This window comes from Dipodomys ordii, unplaced genomic scaffold (genome assembly GCF_000151885.1).
Source record: "Dipodomys ordii isolate 6190 unplaced genomic scaffold, Dord_2.0 Scaffold56, whole genome shotgun sequence".
Classification (NCBI taxonomy): Eukaryota; Metazoa; Chordata; class Mammalia; order Rodentia; family Heteromyidae; genus Dipodomys; species Dipodomys ordii.
The window spans coordinates 9310821-9326084 of NW_012267272.1; positions in this window are offsets into that span (position 1 = coordinate 9310821).

The window sequence follows — 15264 nt, forward strand, 5'->3', positions numbered from 1 at the left end:
AGAGTGCTTACCTCACATGCATAAGGCCCTGGGTTCGATTCCTCAGCACCACATACACAGAAAAAAAACCCAGACATGGTGCTGTGGCTCAAGTGGTAGAGCACAGCCTTGAGCTGAAGAGCTGAGGGACAGCGCCCAGGCCCAGAGTTCAAGCCCCCAGACAGACAAAAAAAATTTTTTTAAATACAGATATTTATAAGGTAAATGTGGCTCCTAATTTGTTGGCCTAGCCAAGACATACTGGCAAAAATAAGTAAACAGAATCAATGTATCTTGGTTAGAAAGGTCATGATGAGAGACAGAAACGAAATGGGAAGTATAGCTGTCAGTCGGCTTACTGTCCAGTATCCATTCCATTCCCCAGGTTCACCACCGCCTGCTGTTTCTTCTGGCTCCTCTCAGGATTTTACCTCCATTACACACCAGATTTGAGCATTTTCTGGCCTCTCTCCCCCTACTCCTCCAGACACATATCTTTTAAACTGCATACAGAAGGGGCTGTGCATCCACGCTGCTCAGCCAGAGAGGGAGTGGAGCTTTTCTGATGTTCAAGACTCTGAATAGAGACTGAACCAGAGGCCCAGGTTTTGGTGCCAGCTCTATGGGGCCAGAGCTCTGTGATTTCACCCAGGAGGAATGGATAAAGCTCCATAGCCAACCAGAGGGGAAACTACAGCAAGCTTTGGACAGTCACTGCAAGGAAGCAAGCCAGACTAGAGTGAGGGTGTGCGTGTGCTGCTCGCTGTAGTTGTTCAAGTTAGAGGACCCGTGGGACTGGAGGGGCTGGGGGCCTGCGCCATGCAGTGAGAGGTGGAGTCTAGACTTGCTTTTGTTTCAGATCTATCCTTCACCTTCTGGTCCAAAAGCCTTACATATGGGAAACGACTCTCCTTCTATCTCTTTTGTAAGATGATCCTGAGTTGATATTCCTTCCTTACATTTGGTGTGAACGTGGCACACCTTTGATTCCAGAGAGTCTTTAACTCACAGCAAAACTGTGTCAAGATTTATACTTTGGGTGGAAGCTGATGGCTCATGCCTGTAGTCTTAGCTAGGCAGAGGCTGAGGTCTGGGGATTGTGGTTCAAAGCCAGCCCAGGCTAGGGAAAATCCATGAGACTCGATTCTCCAATTAACTCCAAAAATGGAGTTGTAGCTCAAGTGGTAGAGAACCAGCCTTGAGTAAAAAGCCAAGAGGGAACACGTAGGCCCTGAGTTCAAGCCTTAGTGCCAGCTGTGCATGCAATGTATGCATACACACACCACACACACACACACACACACACACACACACACACACTTATAAACATTTACACTCTCTGGGCTTCAGTTTCTTGGGACCTGCATCATCTCTGAGGCCACTTCCAGAGTGGTGTTGGACACTGGACAGGTAGCAGAACTCTTGTCAGAAGACTTAGGCCATTCTGTGCCTCAGTTTCCTTAGCTATAAAATGGGATTAATGACACCCACCTCAGAGAGTGGATGTAGTGACCAAAAGAGGAGAAAGTGCTTCATTAACTGTCAAGTTCTGAGTAAACATTAATTTGTCAGGAGAGTGTTGGAGGTGGGGCTTGCCCAGCTTCTCCTTTATGACTAAGATGTCAGGTTTTTTCCTTTTAAAATTAACTTTATTGAGGGCTAACACACATGAAATCAATTGCACCCATTCCAAGTGTACAGTTAAACGGGCTCAGAACAAACACGTACACCCGTCTTGATGGAGATGCAGAACACTTTCATCACTTAGAAAAATCCCCTCCTGTTCCTTTGAATCAGTCCCATTTTTGGCTTCAAGCATCTGTCAGTATAAATCAGTGTAGCCTTCGCCAGAATCTTACATAGTCACGACAGTCTGGCTTTTTTCTCTTTAGCATGATATACTCAAGATCCACTGGTGTTGAATGTATTGGCTGTTTGGTCCTTTTTTATTCCTTGCTAAGCTGTGTCCCTGGATGGTTGTCTGAAGATATCACTTAACAATCCAAAGTCAAAAGTAAAAGTGCATGCTCTATTTTGATCTTCTTGTTAAACAACAACAAAGATTTGTCAGTCACAGGGCTTGAACTCAGGGTCTAGGCACTATCCTTAAGCTTTTGTGCTTTGAGCCATGGCACCATGTCTAGTCGGGTGGTTAATTGGAGATAAGAGTCTCACAGACTTTCCTGCTTGAGTTGGCTTTGAACCAGGATCCTCAGATCTCAGCCTCCTGAGTAGCTAGGATAACAGTTGTGAGCCAACAGTACCTGGCTACTTTGATTTCTTAAGCCACTGAAACCACAAAGTCTTCCAAAAAGAGTTCTCCCCTTCTTTCCTACTTAGAAAGAACCCAATGTCTCGAGTGCTGTCTCATTTCTCACTCAGGGAGGGGATGGGCAGTCTCTACAAACGGGGCCTCCTAGGCTCTGCCTAGTTTCTGCAGCCTTCACCTTAACACTGTCTTGTTTACATTGTTCCCCATCTTGTCCTAACCTTCTCTTTCCTGACCTGGGATTAAAGAAAATCACACCCAGCCTCAGTCAAGGTCTTAGGTATCCATAAGACTCAGGTTACCATACAGCTCACAAGGTAGTAAGGTAACTCACTGAATCGCCTAAATCACTGGTTCCCACTCTGAGACTCGGAGTCCTGAATAATTTATGAGGCCCCTGGCAGCTCCACAGCAAGGGCCTGTGTGGCTGGGACCAAAACAACTTTGTTGGCTCCATCAGGCCAGCCCACACTTGCAGGCAGGAAGATTTAGGAGACTGTGTGGGCTGGGGGAGGACCCTCCAGTGCTATGCTTGAGTGGATTCTGGAGATCTTTGATCATGAGGCTGGTTTGGGCCTTCACTTCCCTTCTCAGCTGTGTGCTTACCTATCTCTCCTCTGATCCTGGTTTACTATCAGGCATAGGGCGGAGATAATAATAGTTACCATTTATTATAGCACCTACGCATGCTGCCAGGCATTTGCATGCATTATTTCACTCACTTCTCACACCAACTCTTGACGGAAGGTATTATTAGTCCATTTTATAGATGGAAAAAAAAATCAGAGGCCCAAGGAATGTGAGTTACTTGTTCAAAGTCACCCAGTTGCCAAACCCGGATTGGAACAAAGTTCTGTAGGACTCCTGCCCCTGTGGCTGTCAGTCAGGATTTCAAGAAGCCAAAATGTCAGGGAGTCCCATCCCACTCAAACCGATAAGCTTCCTGACCTAACACACTGTGGCTTGGGTTTGCCTGGTTTTAAGCTGTATGTAAAATGGAATCCTCTGAAAGGCATTCTGAGTTCTTTCTGTATGTGAGATTTATTCACCCTGGTTGTGCTTTGATTCATTCTCAAAGCCTCTGATTCACTCACTGAGTGAAAAGCACACACTTTGCAAAGACCTCTTGAGCTATGGTTAAATGTTCTCTACTTGAACGGTCACTGTGGGTGACTCCCACGGTTTATTCGGCTTGTCCCTGTATCTTCCAAACTGGCTTAATCCTTCTGCAAGATACTTCTACTTTCAGAAATGTTTTCTTTTCCCCCTAACCCGAATGGTCATTCCTTGATTGATCAGAGACGGTAGATTAGGTTAGTTGATTAAGTATCCTTTCCCCTTAGTGTTCTTCTCTTCTTCCACATTGCTTTACTAAGAGCAAGACACACAAGAATAAATAAAGAAAAAGAAGCTAAGAGAAGCCGCTCTTGATCCACTGACATTATGAAGCCTTAGGAAGGTAAATACCAAGCCTACAGTTCCAGAATAGATTGCATTTTCTTCCCGTGTTTGTTTGCTTATTTTTAAATCTGGTATCTATCACTGCAATATTAAAGTCTTCCACAGCACCTGTTCCTCCTCAGGCAAGATGAGGGTTGAGGAAACGGTGGCGTCACATGGGGATTCGCTTACATCCAAGTGAGTATTTAGATCCTAGTATGCAGATCAATACCTTCTTAGCTCTGTTCTTAACCGATCTCATAGCGGCGTAAAATATTTTCAACAGTCACTCTGTTATTTCAATGGATTTTTTTTTTTTTTTGGACCAGTCCTGGGGCTTGAACTCTGAGCCTGGGCACTGTCCCTGAGCTTCTTTTGCTCAAGGTGAGCACTCTACCACTTGAGCCACAGCGCCACTTCTGGCTTTCTTGAGTAGTTTATTGGAGATAAGAGTACCCTGGACTTACCTGCCGGTGTTGCCTTTGATCCTCAGACCTCAGCCTCCTGAGTAGCTAGGAATACAGTTGTGAGCCACCGGCGCAGAGCCTTGGTTGATTTTTGAAGCGGTGGAATGAAAGGGTGTGGGGGTTAGTCATGTGAAAATGCTGAAAATAAGGATTGTGTATGATAATGGTCATGGGCATCTCATAAGAAACCACTGCCTTTCTTTCTTGACTTATTTGCCTGACTGCCTAGAAGACTGAGATGTTCACCTGAGGAATTAATATGTTTGTTAAAGCTTGACTAGGCTGCAGGATAGAAGGGAAGGGGAGAGAACAGATGGGTCTCAGTGAAGTGGAGCATGTAAGAAGTTTCATAAGAACGGGTTGAAACAAGCCTTAATCACCAGAATTCCCCAGGAGCTCAGTGATAGCTCAGTCTTTTGCAAAAAGTTTACTGGCTAGAGCCAGACGCCAGTGGCTCACATCTCTAATCCTAGCTACTCAGGAGGCAGGGCTCTGAGGATCATGCTTCGAAGCCAGCCTCCAATTAACCACCAAGAAGCCACCAATGGAGGTGTGGATCAAATGGTAGAATGCCAGCACTGAGCAAAAAAGTTAAGGGAGAGCACCAAGGCTCTGAGTTCAAGTACCTGCATCTGTGCACACAAGCATAAGCATGCACGCGCAACACACACACACACACACACACACACACACACACACACCTTTAACCTTTACTGGTTAGATCTCAGTAGGGAAAGAGAAAATCTGCTGTGTTTTAAAGTTGATTTTAATTTAGTAAGTATAGGAGAGGTGGAGGCTGAAAAAAACCAATCAGCTTTGTCTTCTGAATTAGACTATTATAGTTCATTTAAAAAACATACCATTTTGTTGCTAGTCTAGGCTAGAGGTTCTGGGGAATTCACTTTCTACAGACAGCAGGGTAAGACAGGCATAATTTGCATGTAACTTTTTAAAGTCACAAATTTTATGGTCGGGAAGTTATATTATTGTCCTACTGAAGAAATACTTGGTAAGTGTGAGACCGTTTAGTTGGGCATAAATTGAGATTCTTGGGGTTAAGGTGAGGCTCAGCTGGTAGGGTGCTAGCCAATGAGTGAAAGAGAGTCAGGCACCAAGTTCAAGTCCTGGTCTTGGATCTAAAAAAAAAAAAAAAAAGAAATTAGTTTCTTCTAAAGTTTGCTTTGAAGAGGTTACTTTTCAGGAGTTTCTAACAGGCAAGTTATTTAAGTCCTAGTTAGACGATTACAAAGCACACAAACACATGCACATTTGGACACGCAGATAATAGCCACTTCTCTTAAGAAACAAACAGTAGGCATTTCCAGATCTTGTGTTTGGAAGGAACCCAGACCACAAAATGTGAGCGCCACCTAGGGAGCAAAGTGGGTGCTGCACCTGTGTCTTCAGGTCTGTTTCAGGTGGGCAATCCAGGGGGTAACTTCTACTTTAAAATGTTAGGCTATGGGACATTTATCAACACAAGGTGAAGGTGACAATGATTTTCATATATCTGATTATCATAAAGATGATCTTTATGATAATCAGATATATGGAAATCATTGTCATTCTTAGGTTGGAAGTAGCTTTCCTGGCATTTCTTGGCAGAATGATAGACTTCTGACCAGGTTGAGGGTGGGGGGCGGGGGAAGGTAGGGGGCTGGATGGCGGGGAGCAAGCTTTTTTTCAACACGATTCTTACTCTTCAGTTTTAAGTTCTGTGCACAAAAAACAGAAAAAAATGGTTTGAGCAGTGCCCACTGAGAGGACATGTAATTTCATTACGTGAGATGTGTCTGTTAGGCTGTGAGCTAGAGACTTGCTCACACTTCCGTGTGGCATTCTTATACCAACACTGCTGTGCCCAATGACAAAAAGTGAAGTGTTCCTTTTTCCTCCCTCCCCTCCCTCTTCTCCCTTCCCTCCCTCCCTCCCTCCCTTCCTTCCTTTGCTATCCTCCTTCATTTCCTCTCCTCTTCCTCCATCTACTCCCAACCCTTGCCTCTCCCTTTTCTCTCTCTGTGCTTTCTTCCTTTTATTTAAAAACAATTCTTAGGAATTGCTATCTATTAGACACAAATTAAAACCTCATACCCAGTGTTTAATGTACTTTGTTTTTCTTTGAGTTTCTAGAAACTGTAGGTATGAATTAGCATGCCTAATGATTGGTTTGGGTTCGGCAGAGACCTGGCTTTCTGCCTTGCCTTGGCCATTCACATATCCTCTATGGAGGAGGTTCTTTTACCTTTAGTGATCCATTGCCTCTGTAACTGGGGCAGGGGTGGGGTGGGGTCTAGGAGAGAAGCAGGGAAAGGAGAGGGGGCTGCCTCCATAAGGAAGACAATGTTGGCAGAGGCTGAAGCACAGAGCCATGAGGATGCAGGAAGGCAAGGTTGGCAGGATATACAGGGGGAAAGGTGACCTTTATGTGGGGCCTTGCACTATGACTTCACTTTTCATTCATTCATTCATTTGTTCAGTCAACAAAAGTTTATTGAGCTCCTCTGATGAGCCAGATGCAGCACAGGGGAATAATTTGATTAAAATATTATATATTATATATAGAGAGATTGCATGTTTGCATGTGTGTGTGTGTGTGTGTGTGTAAAATGACTGGATCATAAAGCAAGTTTTGGGGGTGCATAATAGTAGGAGTAGGAAGGCCAAACAGAAAGAGTGAATATGGTCGACGTACGTGCCTGTATGTAGATAAAACAGTAAGACTCATTGGGGTGTTTTAAGGAGGGGGGTGAGGGAGAGTGATAGAGGGGTGAATTGGATTGGGGTACACTGTATGCATATACAGAGGCATCATAATGGATCCCTCTCTCTTGTGCAACTCACATATGTTAACAGAGAAAGAAGAAAACTCCACAAATCTGCCCATAAGCCCTCACATGCTGTCAAAGGAGCCACACAACACCTCGATAAATAACCTATTTATTCCAGAGAGTGAGAAATTCTGGGAAAACAATTAAAACAAGCACAGGGAGAATTGGAATAACAGGAGGAGGTGTGTGTTGTGTAGGCAGAGTAGGGTATTTTTTGTTTGTTTTTGTTTTTGCCAGTCCCGGGACTTGAACTCAGGGCCTGGGCACTGTCCCCTGAGCTTCTTTTGCTCCAGGCTAGCACTCTTACCTATTGAGCCACAGTGCCACTTCTGGCCTTCTCTGTTTCTGTGGTACTGAGGAATCGAACTCAGGCCTTCATGCATGCGGGGCAAGCACTCCACCACGATGCTACATTCTCATCCCTGTAGAGTGTTTTGAGTGGAGAATTGAAGGTCGGGAAGGAACAAGCCATGCTGGCTATGGGAGGAAAGATGAACCCAGATGAGAAAACAGTTCTCATGCCCAGGCACACATGCAGGGGGCAGGAGCCGGTTCACAGATGGTTCACAGACAAGCAGGAGGCATATGTTTCAGGTCCACGTGAGCAAGGGGCTGATGGGAATAGAGAGGATTTGAGGAGGGGCCACAGCATGCACAGGTCCTCTCAGGCTGTTCTGAAGGCTGGTTTTGAGGGAAATGGAGCCCTCTACTAAGAAAAGGAGATGCCCTTTCTGACTTGACTTTGATGAGATCACTTTGGCTCCTGTGTAGACAGCTGCTGACAGCCAGTGCAGACACAGACACAGGGGAAGGGCCTGCACGGGTGGCTGAGCCAACATGAGAGAGGAGGGCCTTGAAGCTGGGTGTCCGTGGGATGTGTCTGGGCTGGTGAGAAGCAGTTGCACAGCAGAGGTAGTTGCAGGCCCAGGCAGGAAACAGCTTGATAACTACCCAGTGGGAAGCTGACTGTCTACCCCACCACTGCCATATGGTATGATGTGATAGGCTGGGTGGAGATGCGTCTGGGGAAAGGAACGGAAGCTCCGGAAGGTTGGAGTTGACCTTGACGACTATCTTTGATTTGAACTCTGTGCTCTCTGTAACCCAGAGATAGAACAAGTTTGACATATAGGAGCCTTGTGCAGGTTGTATGTTTTGAGCTCTGATGGGCAAATTGAGGGAGAGATGGTAGAGAGAAAAGCCAGATGAAGAAACAATGGTCCAAGACTGGGTGTTGGTGGCTCATGCATGCGTATCATCCTAGCTACTGAGGAGGCTGACGGATTCTGGTTTGAAGCCATTGTCCCTGAAAGTGCATGAGACTCTTTATCTCCAAATGAACCAGCAAAAAGCCAGAAGTGGAGATGTGGTTCAAGTGGTAGGGAGCTACTCTTGAGCACCAAAGCTCAGGGAGAGCACGTAGGCCTTGAGTTCAAGCCCCAGGCTTGGCCCAAAAAACAGCAAAAAGAAAAAGAAACAAGAAACAATGGTCCAGCAAACAATAACAAAGGCTCAGGCCTGGGTCTGTGTGTGGAAAGAGGGGGAGGTGACATTGACTTGTAGAATCACAGCATGTGTTGGCTCATCGTATGTGGGGAGGGGGGGCAGGTAGCCAATGCCTAGGATCACATTGGCAGTTATTACAGTTATCATGTTGATGGAAAAAAAACCCGCATAGCTCTGTGTGAAAGTAGAAATTCGGGAATGCGGTTTTGCTCCCTGGGGTAATGCTGCAGAGAAATAGTGATGAATTAGCGTTTTGTTTGGCCAACTGGGGTCGCATGCTGGGATTTGGAGAAATTGGGTTGGCAGTGGAGAATTAGACTGGGAATCAGAAAGGCCTGGAAGGGTATGGAGAGAAGCCAGTGGAGTGGGTAATGACTTATCAAATACTTTCAGGAGCAGGACGTTGGTTAAGAACAGGTTGTACACTTCACAGGGACATTTATGAAGATTCACAGTGAGATGTGGGAGTTAGTCATGTGTATGTGTGTGTGCTTGTGTGTGTGTGTGTGTGTGCATGCATACACACATGCACATGCATGTGTGTGCCTGCTGCTACTGGGGTTTGAACTCAGGGAGTAGGCATTACCCCTTAGCTTTTTCACTCAAGGATATCACTCTATCATTTGAGCCACAGCTCCAGCTTCTCAGTGGCTAATTGGAGATACATGTCATGATGTTTCCACCCAGGCTAGCTTCAAACTGTGATCCTCACAATTCCTCAGCCTCCTGAATAGCTAGGATTACAGGCATGAGCCACCAGCACCCAGCCGATTAGTCTTTTGTTTTGTTGAAAGGGTTGGATGCCAAAAACAGCTACGTATGATGACTCAGAATTTTTGTTTTCCTCTGCTACGTGTCACTTTTCAGCAGATAACAAATGAAAATTTCAGCTAAAGCTCTGCTATTTTTTCTCTCCTTTTCTCTGTTGGATGTGTTGGGTACCTGCTATCTGCTCTTCTAATGTTTGTGTGATGCTCTATGCTCTGGGCTGTGAGCTACATTTTGCTTTGTATCTTCCAGAAGCCTGGCTGGATTGAAAGGAAAGGTCACTCACTACCTAGCTGCTATTTTGCTTCCTTCTGGCTCTTTCCATCAATGATGTCTTCCCCACGGTCCTCTCGACACCTCTGGCCTTCCACCAGAAGGTCGTATTTGTCCAGAAGGGATTCTGATGTTCTTTACTTGTATTTTCTTTCCTTGTAAGGATTTGTTTAATTGTTATCACCCTCCTAACTTGAAAAACATCCCTGACTGTCTTTTAAAAAATTATTTTTGGCAGCTTTCAGAAAGAATCCACCAGGAAATGGCATTTCTGTTGTTATGCTCACAATTATAATTACTTTTTATCACTAGTCAATAGGAAGCATCTAATTGTTACGAGCCCATCTTATGAGAGCAGTGGACAAGTATGAGTATTGTATAGGAGCTCTAGGAAATCTTGGGGACTTAAGAATCTGATACCAAGAATGTGGACACTCACATGGCGTGAAAAGGACGGTAGATCCAAGGTTTATTGGTCCATCTTATGTATGTATGTATGTATGCATGTATGTATGTATGTATGTATGATGTATGAATGTATGTATGTATGTATGATGTATGTATGTATGTATGTATGTATGATGTATGAATGTATGTATGTATGTATGTATATATGTATGTATGATGTTTGAATATATGTATGTATGTATGTATGATGTATGAATGTATGTATGTATGTATATATGTATGATGCATGTATATATGTACCTCTGATCTTTAGATTTCCATTCTTTACTAGTAAGGAGATCTTAGGCAATCTTTTGATGTCTCTTGGCTTTGGGTAAGATAAACTCGTACCTGAAGTTGTGGGAAGGCTTCCCAATGTCCTACCCTAACGCTCTTCAGCTCTAAGATCAGGAATTCCTTGAACACCTTCCACTTGACTCCCAAAGTCACACTTGATCTGGTGTGATTTCAGATTTTGTACCTTCCCATAGAAGGCAGCAGGTGATGAATCAGGTGATGGAATCTAGGACATTACAATACACGTGTCTACTTAAGAGAGTAAAGTAAGCAAGGGGGCTTCTTTCGTGGGCCTCCATCGGTGGTCCCAAGACACAACATTGGTGAATCTCTTGTAGTAGCCAGAATACAACTCAGCATTGAACCCACATTGCAGGTTAATCTCATACAAGCATCTACGGCTTGCTGATTTCTTTATTTTACAAGATAAGGAAACGGAAACCCACGGAAGCCATGGAAGCAGTTTAAAGTTTGCATCTGGTAATGGTCACCATGACCTTCCTTCCTGGGTGGTCTAAAACTACAACTCAAACTCTCAATCCACCACGGTCTTTAACTCAAGCTTCCCTGTGGAGACACAGGGAATCATGGCTGTGTGAGTAGCTTGGTGGTGACGGCAGGAAAGATAGTTGCTTCCTGGGATCTCGGGATGGCAGGAAGCAGATGACAGTTGATGTAGGCAGCTGGCCTTGACATGGAAGCTTGGCGAGGCATGATGGGAAGTGTGTCTCCTTCAGGAAAACAGGTCTCCGGCTATTTGTAGCTGATGGGAGGAGCGTCTTCCTTGAGGAAGGGCCGCTCTTGTGTGTCTGGGAGCTGCAGGATGCTGGTGGTGAGGAGAGGAGAGGCCAGGGGCAGGAAAGCCATGGCTGAGACGGACAGTGACAACAGGAGCGTAACAGCTGTGGGAGCAGAGCCCTGAGCAGCTGTGTGGGGGTGGGAGCGCCCACGGGGTGGGGAGGGGGGCTGAGTCTGCAGACCCACAGGACAAGCTGGCAGGGCGCACGGGCCAGTGCCACTGAGATGTGTCATTTGTCTCCCAAGCTGTGGGGCTCTGGAGAAAGAGCTGTTAAGAATGAGTACAAATTGATCTTTCATGTATTAAAATATCTCCCTTCAGGAATGCAGTCAAGAATCCACTGTCTCTCCTACAAAATTAAGGGGAGGGAGGGAAGGGGAGGGGCAGGGAGAGACGGGTGGACATGTTGAAAGGGGAGATGTTGAACACGATGTATTCTATTTATAAACTGCTTTGTTTATAACTGGCAACTCCTCTGTACTACTACTTTAAAATAATAAAAATAATATCAAAAACCATCTTGCTTCAAACTGGGGCTACGGGCCTTTGGCAGCTTTAAGGTAAGCTGCCTTTCCCAAGGACAAGTTCTTCTTGTTGTTGTGTTGTACTTGATACTTTTGAGAAATGGGTCAAGTTGTCTGCCATCCACGAGATTGCTACGATTCAGTTACTTAGATTTTGCAGGTATATATTTTTATATAATTGATATTAGTTTTATGTGCAGTATGTATTTTTCTGAAGCAAGTTTTTTCTTTCAACTACCTGGTATAGAGTCCCCCCCCCCAATCATTATATATAGATTTAGCTAATCCTTTTAACTGTGGCAGGATATTCTTGAGTATGTTGTATATTTAGTATATCATACTGTACCGTATATCCGCATATACAAACATATGCATGCTGGAACTTGAATTTAAACTCAAAGTTTTGTGCTTGCTTGATTTGCTCACTTGCTTGGTGCACTACCATTTGAGCTACTGGACTTTTGGAGCACACTGGGGCTTCATTCAGACCCTGGTGCTTGCCAGGCAGACACACTACCACTGAGGCACCTTTCCAGCCCTCCAGCATGGAATTTTGCTGATGATTTTGTAAATGGGATCTCATGAACTCTCCTCTCTGGGCTAAGGTTGAATCATGTACCTCTGGATAGCTCAGCTATTTGAAGTTACCCTGGACCAAGGCTTCTGCTGTGGTTTGAAGATGGGCAGTGTCCCCTGGGTCTATATGAAGGGCTTTGTGGCCATGGCAATGCTATTGGGAGGCAACGAACCCTTGGCAGGTGGAGGCCCAGTGGAAGGTCATTAGCTCTTTGGGGATTGTGGGACCTAGCTGTCTTCTCTCTTTGCTCAGGCTTGACAGACAACACTTGCTTCTACATGCTCTTCTGCCATGATGGCCACCACCTGCTGCCGCCTCCCGAGGTCACATCAGTGTGTCCTTCTCTACTCTCCCACACTGGATCATGGACTTGAACTCCAAAACCTTGAGCTAAATCCAACTCCCAAGAAATGCACTGTCTAAACTATTTTGCTATAATCACATGAAGCTGACTGACCCAACCCCTTTCCTAATGACACACATATTAAATTAATAAACAAGGACATTAGTTAAAGTATGATGAACTCCCCAAATAACATCCTAACTGTAATATAAACACATGAAGACAATCTACTTAACATAATAATAATTTCAATCTGCTAATGCCTTGGGCACACACTGAAGAATCAGTGAATCAGACAGTTGTTTATCTCCCTATGGTCCACTCAAGAGAGTGTCACAGATCCAAATGCAGATAGGTTTAGGTGTGTTTTGCTGTTGAGGCTGGTTGTCATCAATTTCATGGTTTTGCTGAGACCGTCATCACTCCTGGTTAACAATGCAAGGCGACCTTCCAAAGCTTCTGATTTTATTTTCTTGTTCTATTCTTAGAAAAAAAAATCATTGCATCTTAAAATGGTGCAGAAATTATTTTGTGTTTATATTTAGCACAGTTCAGTTCTTGGCTCAGATGTTTTTCACCCACGCAAATGTTTGATGGGAAATCCAAATGTTTGCTGGGTGGCAGAAATTCTTCATTGTGTGAGATGCATGTTGGTCCCAACCCAAAAGGGCCATGAGTGACCTCTAAGATGATGACAGTCAGGAACTGAAGTCACTCTTCCATTGAAGATGTGATTGACTAAAAGATTATTAGCACATGTTAGTTGTACAGAAGGGTTTCATTGTGGTATTTACAGCATGCACCTAATGAACTCGGTCAAATTCTCTCCACCAATATTACTCTTTTTTCAATCACCCTTCCTCCGTTCTGTTTCCTTCATACATAAATATAATGTTACTGGAAGAAATAATTTAATGATGACAGTTTTTTTTTCTCCTACAGGCTTTTTATTTTGCTGATGGAAACAAAGCAGCAAGTGACATCCTTATCGATATCATTCAATGCACGTGCCAGAAAACAATTCTTTCAAAAAGATAAGGCCCATGGCATTTCAACGAAGTGGCCTCCTTCTCGGGCTGATGCATGAGTCTTGAGGTGTGACTTCTCCAGAGCACTTTCTGGCTCACGTTCCCTTTCTCCTCTTTAGATGAGTTCCAGAAGTGAGTTGGAGCAAGTCCTAGTTCGTGTTGAAAACCCAGAGCCATGGCCTCCCTCCCTTCTCTGGGAAGAAATCCAGCTTCTCCCTAGAGAAGGCTGCCCTTCCCTGTTCTTCTCAGAAGAGAGAGACACACATGATTCAAAGAGTTCCCCCTACTCTTCCAAGGAATATGCTTTCAACCATTCTGACCCCTCTACTATACCTTAATGCATGATTTCCACAGAGAGGTTTATTTTTTTTTTAATTTAAATTTTAATTGTTATTGTAAAGGTGATATACAGGGTTACATAAGTCAGGTAAAGAGTACATTTATTTTTGGACAATGTCACCCATTCCCTTCTTCTCTTCCAGATGGAAAACATCCCCCACACAGGTTGGATAGTCCATTTTCAGCCTAATGTCCAGTGAGTACCAGCGCTACCTCTGTTCACCCTTGGTCCGTCCATTTCCCACAGGGGGGTTTAATCTCTGATGGGACACCCTTTGGTGGGGATGTGGCTACTTGGACCAAAGCCAGGTTCAGGATAGACATGAAACAAGCTGAACAATATTAGGCTGATTTAGATGAATGATTGATCTTCATTGTGTATGTTGAAAATCACGCACGGTTTGAAGTCATTCCTTAGAGACACACTGGTATGGTCTGGATATGTGTCCCCATATTCATGCTGGAGGAAACAATCTCCAAGATATGAGTGTTTAAAGGTAGGACTTTAAAGAAGGAATGAAGTCATCAAAGCATGGAGACCATTATTACGAGAGTGGGCTTGTTGTAAGAGTGAGCCTGGTTTCCATTTGCCCTCTCTTGCTCTTCCACCTTCTGCCATGATGCAGCGAGAAAACCTCTATTTAGATGCCAGTATTGTTCCCTTGGACTCTCTAACCTCCAGAACAGCGAGAAACACATTTCTATCCTTTATAAACGATTCGATCTCAAGCACGCCATTACAACAGCACGGAGAGACTAAGACAGGTGGTAAGGCTAGACTTTGAGAAGGAAAGAGAACAAAGTTATCAGACCTAGGAGTCTCCACTGGCTTGGAGCTTGGAGGGGTCATAGATGGAATGACCGGAGGGAGGAGCCTTCTAGGAAACAGAATAGGAAGCCACTGAATGTGCTGAAAGGAAGGTATGGGATCCAGACACAAGCAAGATGTTTATGTGGCTCACCCCACCTGTAATCCTAGCTATTTAGATGGCTGTCATCTGAGGACTGTGTTCAAAGCCAGCCCAGATAGGAAAGTCCATGAGACTCTTATCTTTAAATAATTATCAGATGGATCAAAGTAGAGCTGTGGCTCAAGTGGTAGACCAGCTGTCGTGAGCAAAAAAGGTTAGGGACAACAGTTAGATCCTGAGTTCAAGGCCTATTGTGGATGTGCACCTCCCCGGCCCCCACATTCACACACACACACACACACACACACACATTCACACACAGGCTCATTAATATTAGAAGACGAGATTTGTTAGTAAGAAGGAAAAGATACTCATTTTCTACTTCCTTTTCTGTTTTGAAAATGAGGAACAAGTTTGAGACAGGAATGTAGTAGAAGATTTTTCCCTTCAAAACAGTAAAATAGTGGAT